Here is a 6394-nt window from a genome sequence, read left to right as displayed (position 1 = left end):
ATCTAAATCATATTGAAATATGTCTCCTGTCAGTGGCAGCTGTCATTTTGTTTGTACATACATTTATAAGTGATTGATTTATTAATTGAATAGTTTTATGGAAGCAAAATAATGACATATGTCTTTGAAACAAAAATAGATGCTGAATAGCACAAATTGAAAAAATAATGCATTGCATTAACAGTACTCAGATTTTAATGCCTTGTATTTCCAGGGCTTGCATTTTTAATTCCTGAAATTTAACATAGTTGTTTGTTTAAGCTGTGAATATTTAAATTCAAAATATTTCACACACCTTTTCATAATTAAAAAATCATATTCATGTTCCAGAATTAACTTCCAAAATATTCAGTCGGATGTATAATATTCGACAGGCAAATTTTGGTCCATTTTATTGCACTTAACAAATTCAGTGGTTAAAATCAAGACACAGCGACCCCATTGGATTCAACGGAGACAAGTGAAATCAATTAGAAGTTGGAAAGTTGGTTTTCTCATGGGTCTAATAGGTCTGCAGGAGTTACTATTCTAAAGGACAAATTCAATGGAAAGGTTTTGGATAAAATAATTGATGATAAAGGACACTATTTATTTGTGGTCTTGGAAATACATACGAATTTTGTTTTACTAGGGAACATTTATGGATATAACAGGTTGAAAATATTATTAATTCCCTCACCTACAAATACCCTTCAGCCAAGGTTATTTTGGGAGGGGACTTTAATATGGTATGATCTCAGAACCTGGATAGACACCCTTCTAGAGCTAGAGATAGAGAAAACAGTCTTACCAAATTTTATACAAGATTAAACTTAGTAGACATATGGAGACACCGCAATCCAACAGAGAGGCAATATACATGGAACAACAATGATCTGTCACGCTGCTCTCGAATCGACTTTTGGCTGATCTCTAATGACATGGAGAAACAAGTCACAGAAGTTAAAATTTGTCCTATTATAATGACAGATCATAGAACAATTTTTCTCAAATTAAATTGGTCAGAGCAAAATAAAATAAACAAATTAAGTTATTGGAAATCTAACAATGCTTTGTTAAATAACAAAAACTTTACAGAATCTATAAAAAAAAAAAAAAACGTATAAAACAACATAGCAACTAGCAGTCTCTGTAGATGAATTCGGGAAACAATGGGAATTGCTCAAATATGAAATCAGAAAATATGCCATTAGTTTCAGCAAGGACTTAACTAAAAGAAAAAGAGCAAGAATATAATTGTTAATCAAAGGTATCTCAGACACCATTCTAGATGCAACAGATAATGAACAATCTTTGCAGTTAGACTCCTTTCAAACAGAATTGGGTGAAATTTATAAGGAAAAATCTAAAGGGGCATTCATACGATCAAGACTAAAATGGTTTGAAGAAGCAGAGAAAAACAGCAAATATTTTTTGGGCATTGAAAAAAGAAGTATGGAAAGAAGTTTGTTAACTAAACTAAAAATAATAAGTTCCATAACAGAAGATTACAATACTATATCCAAGTTTGTGTCCGTAAATTATGCTTATCTTCACAAGATGGACATATGTACTGAGTCGTCTGTTATTTTTAATTCATTTGTAGATGTCCAGAAAGCAAGCACCTCCAGAGGAATGTGATGAATTGTTATCTATCGAGGAAATAAAATGGGGAATAAAACATCTTAAACTCAACAAATGAACTTGTAAATAAAGATAGCATCAGTTAAGTAAATTTTACAAACAAATATTATTTTTTTTTACCTCAAAATATCATGTTTAATTCAATAAGCTACTTGAGGTTTCATTTTTATTTATTTTACTTAAATACATAAGTAAATTCAAATGGAACTGCCTAGGTAGAAATGAACGTTAAAACTCATAAGTATATTTTACTTGGAACCGTTTGTTATGTTTCCAAGGATTCTTTAAGTAAATATCAAAGTTATGATCCCATATTTCCCATCAAGAAATGGGGCATGAATAATAAAAAATGCACACTGTTTTATGGTTGTTTTTGTTGTAAGTTGTTTGTTTTAGTAACATACCGTTTTGTGACACCTGGGCCCGTATTCATAAAGAATCTTAATGCAAAAAGTAGCTCCTAGTGACAAAATTCTAATAAAATTCTTAGAAATGTGGGCGTTTACTCTTAAAATTAAAGAAAAAATCCTAGTAAAGAAAAAAGTAATTCAGAAAGCATCTTAACCCTTAAAAGAGGTCTTAAGGTCAAATTTGTTAGGAGCACAGACGAGGACTTTTAAGAGGCTTAAGAGTTTCTTTAGCAGAGGAGAAAATGGCAGAAAGACGAAGAGGCAGAAGAAATGTGTCGCAGACAATGGATGACAGTGAGTTCATAAGACGGTATAGATTATATAATAATTTATAATTTAATATATAAATTAAAGTAATCACTACATTACGATATTTAGCAACTGGGGAAAAGCAACAATGCAATAGTGATGATTTGGGTCTGTCACAACCTTCTGTAAGCAGAGTGATCACACAAACAATTACAGCACTTTCAGAACATCTTATTGTGTCGCAGTTCATTTTGTTTCCACTGGACATTCCCACCTTGCAGGCTCAAAAAACTGCATTTATGAATATAGCAGGCTTATAGGTATACGCACAAGCAGGGGGAATGAACTGTAAATAGTTTGTGCTATACGCTCCCATGTCTGCTTCTTGTCCCTTGATGTGACTCCCATCCCAAATTTTCCTTTAAGAATGGCCTTGTGTTCATCCACTAACTGGGCTAACACTGTTCCTCTGTCCAGTTTGGCTTTCTCGCCCTTCTTGGTTTTGATTCCATGTTTGATACATTAAAACTAACATTCAAACCGCCACTTCAATAGGACAGCAATCACTGTAATTGGAAAGAGTGGAACAATTTATCATTCTAAGCCAATCAAATACCTTATAGAAAATTAAAAGCATGGTAAATAAAATAAAAACATTTATATACACACATATAATGTGTGTGTGTGTGTGTGTGTGTGTGTGTGAGAGAGAGAGAGAACGGTCAAATAGGAAAAATTGCGCATGTAAATTAAAAGTGAGAATTAGAATACACCCTATTCTTAAAATCACTCTTTTTTTTCTTTCTTGGACAACCAACCAATCACAGTCTTCAAAAGATTGTGTCATACATAGCAACAGGGTCAACCCCGCCTCCTCACTAAGATGAAAGTCTTTTCCTCACTCAGAGTTGCTCTCAGATCGGTCCCGAATAGCTTTTAAGCTAAGACTCCTACATAAAAGTTTTTAAGCAAAATTAAGAGTTTTCTGAGAGGATTCTTAGAATCTTTATGAATACGGGCACTGCAGTTTATTTTCTATTCAAAATGACCCATTGATACTCAAACACTATTCACTGATTGTTACCGTCATTGTGTGTGGTGTACCAAGTGTTGAGGTCTCTGTGTTCATTTGGCTATTCATTTTTTTTGAGTGGGCATATCATCTTAAAATGATAACAGCCTGTCTACATGCTTACTTGCAAGTGAACCAAATGCTTTAGTAGCACAGTGGTTTACCAGTCTTACCTTGTTAAAGTAAATTGCATAAACTCGCAGATTTTATTAAATCCAATGGTTAAGTTTTACTTAAAATATGTAAGTGCAAAATTTGAAAAATAAAAATTAATTTGTATACCTTTTTTCAGTAATAAGGCTACACAATGTAAAATTTACAAATAAAGAGTCAACAAAATTAACTGGGAATTTCCAAGTAAACTTAACTTAAAAATGTCTAATTAAACCTACTAATAATTTCCAACGCTTTCTGAGGTAATCTTAATTTTTTAAAGCTGCAGTCAGTAACTTCTGAATAAACAGAACTGCTTGCGTCTTGCGGAAGAACACCGTAGCCGGAACTACTTCTCTCTGTTTATGTCTATGAAGAATCACAAAGGTACTGGGTTACTCCGCCGTGGTACCTACACGAAGCAATCTAAAATAGTCTGAATATAAACACTTATTATATCACTGTAAAAATTTTTGCCGTTAAATAACAGTAATTTTCTGGCAGCAGGGGTGCCACACTGCACTGTTAAAAATCGCTGTAAAAAAACGGCCAAATTTCGACAGTAACATACTGTTTTTCAGTAAAACAGTGCATTCTGGGTAATATTCATCGTTTTCGAGAAGGTACACTGTTAAAAATCGCTGTAAAAAAACGGCCAAATTTCGACAGTAACATACTGTTTTTCAGTAAAACAGTGCATTCTGGGTAATATTCATCGTTTTCGAGAAGGTAGCCTGCTGCTATATTTCGTAAATTAACAACGTTCAAAGTCGACACTCAGCGGCTGTGTTTCAAATCACACCCTACACCCTCATTCACTATTCCCTACATGAGTTTACTAATATAGTCCACCTAACAGAGAGAATGAAAACTAATTAGTGAATTCAGACAATGATCAACAGCTGCTGTTAACGAGTAGAATCACTGAAGAAAAAAGAAACAAGACAAACACAAGAAATACAACTGACTTCAGCCACAGCTTTAGATGAAATCAACTGAAAATTTAAACAATCAACAAACAGCTTTATCAACTTCACTCATTACTAACCAGACTGACTTTATTTCTATCAGATCAGAGATCAGAGATCAAAAAATCTTATTGAGAATTACAGAGATTTAGATGATAATGTTACTGTTTCGTCTGACGTCACCATTGTGGAGATCAGTGTTTGCTTTAGTTGGGCTCCTGACCCTTGACTTTTGTACTTCAACTTTTGTTTCATTGCTATATTTGTATCTTTATGATACATCTGTTAGAGCAATATTAAACTTCATGGTCAAGTGACTATGACGGTTTCTGTCAAGCATGATCTACTAGGCTGGCTTGTTGCTATAATAGTCAATTAATAATTTGGTGTTGAAATATATGAGTGAATAACACTTTTCTTTTGTTTGTTTCTACAATTTTATAAGATTGAACGGTAATGTGATTATCTGGATATGGATTTAATGAAATTTTGAGCTTTAAATATTTTGGGCAGCAGTCCTCACAACACTGAAAGAGAGACATCAACAATCAGCATATTAATCTCAACAATGGTGACAATCAAAAGGTTTATGATGCAATGCATGCTGGGTACCAGCACAGGATAAAACTCATCCATGACTCCCAGCATGCATTGGGGCATGAATAAATTATGCCCCTGAATTGTTCACTTATTTTCTTGAATTCTTATGTGCTTATAATTTTGCATTTGTTTTAAGTTTTAGTAGCATGTGTTGTGATGTTCAGAACTGATCTGTTCATTTATTTTGTGGATTGTCACCATTGTTGTGATTCATACGCTGATTCTTGATATTTCTGTCTAAATTTCAGCAAAGGTTTTTTTTTTATTATTATTATGAGTGAAATTTTCTTAACAGTCTTTTATAACTTATGGCTCAGAAGTGTTCCTTCTTATGCTGTAGTATCAATATTCAATAAGAGAAGAGACACGGGATTAGATCAGAAATAATAGTATTTGTTCTTGTCAATATATAAACAACAATATCAGATTTTTTTTTTCTTCTGTGTACTTTTGTTTTGCTATAACAAGTTCCAAAGACGGATTGCTACAGCATGTAAAAAAAAAAAACCTTAGTTGTTGAAAAGTCATGTTCAAGAGCCCAACTAAAGTAAACACTGATCTCCATCATGGTAGTGAAAAAAACACCTAAACCTATTTAACTCTCCATAAGTTCTTCTGTAGACATCTGACAGAAATAAAGTCAGTCTGTTTAGTAATGTGAATCTGGTGAAGCTGTTTTAATAGTTGTTTAATCAGATCTTGAGAGATTTGATGTATTCTTTTATTCAGTTGATTTCATCTAAGCCTGTGGCTGAAGTCATTTGTAGATCTTGTGTTTCTCTTTCCTTCAGTGATTCTGCAGGTGTTTATACTAATGCTCAATCATCAATTAATCACCAAATTATCTCATTAACTTCACTGATTCAGTGTTACTCTAACACTCTAACACTCTAAAGTTTTGCGAAGGGTAAATAAATATCTTGTTTGAATAAGTACTACTAAACACTATGTATATAAAGGCTCATATTTTATTTATTTGATGTCTGACTGACATGTGGGATGTCGCCTGAGAGAGAGGGCTAGCATTTGCCATCTAGTCATAGCCAATACATAGCCAACAATTAAATAGCCTGTGCATACAGTAGCATTTCATCTTTTATAAAATGCGATTTTGGCAAAATGCATTTAACACATGAAAAACTGAGCGCTCCGTCTATATAGCTACAAAAACTAGTTTGTAACCTCCCAGACAGCACACATACGTTGTGCCGATGTCGAGCCGACCTACAAAATTCCATCGGGACGATATCGCTCAGGGAGCGTTTGCTAATAGGCAAGATGTCTCGGCGACGTCGGCCTCTGATCGGAAATGCTCTCCG

This window comes from Carassius auratus, unplaced genomic scaffold (assembly GCF_003368295.1).
Source record: "Carassius auratus strain Wakin unplaced genomic scaffold, ASM336829v1 scaf_tig00022084, whole genome shotgun sequence".
NCBI lineage: Eukaryota > Metazoa > Chordata > Actinopteri > Cypriniformes > Cyprinidae > Carassius > Carassius auratus.
The sequence above is the reverse complement of the archived record's forward strand: the minus strand, read 5'-3'. Positions refer to the sequence as shown.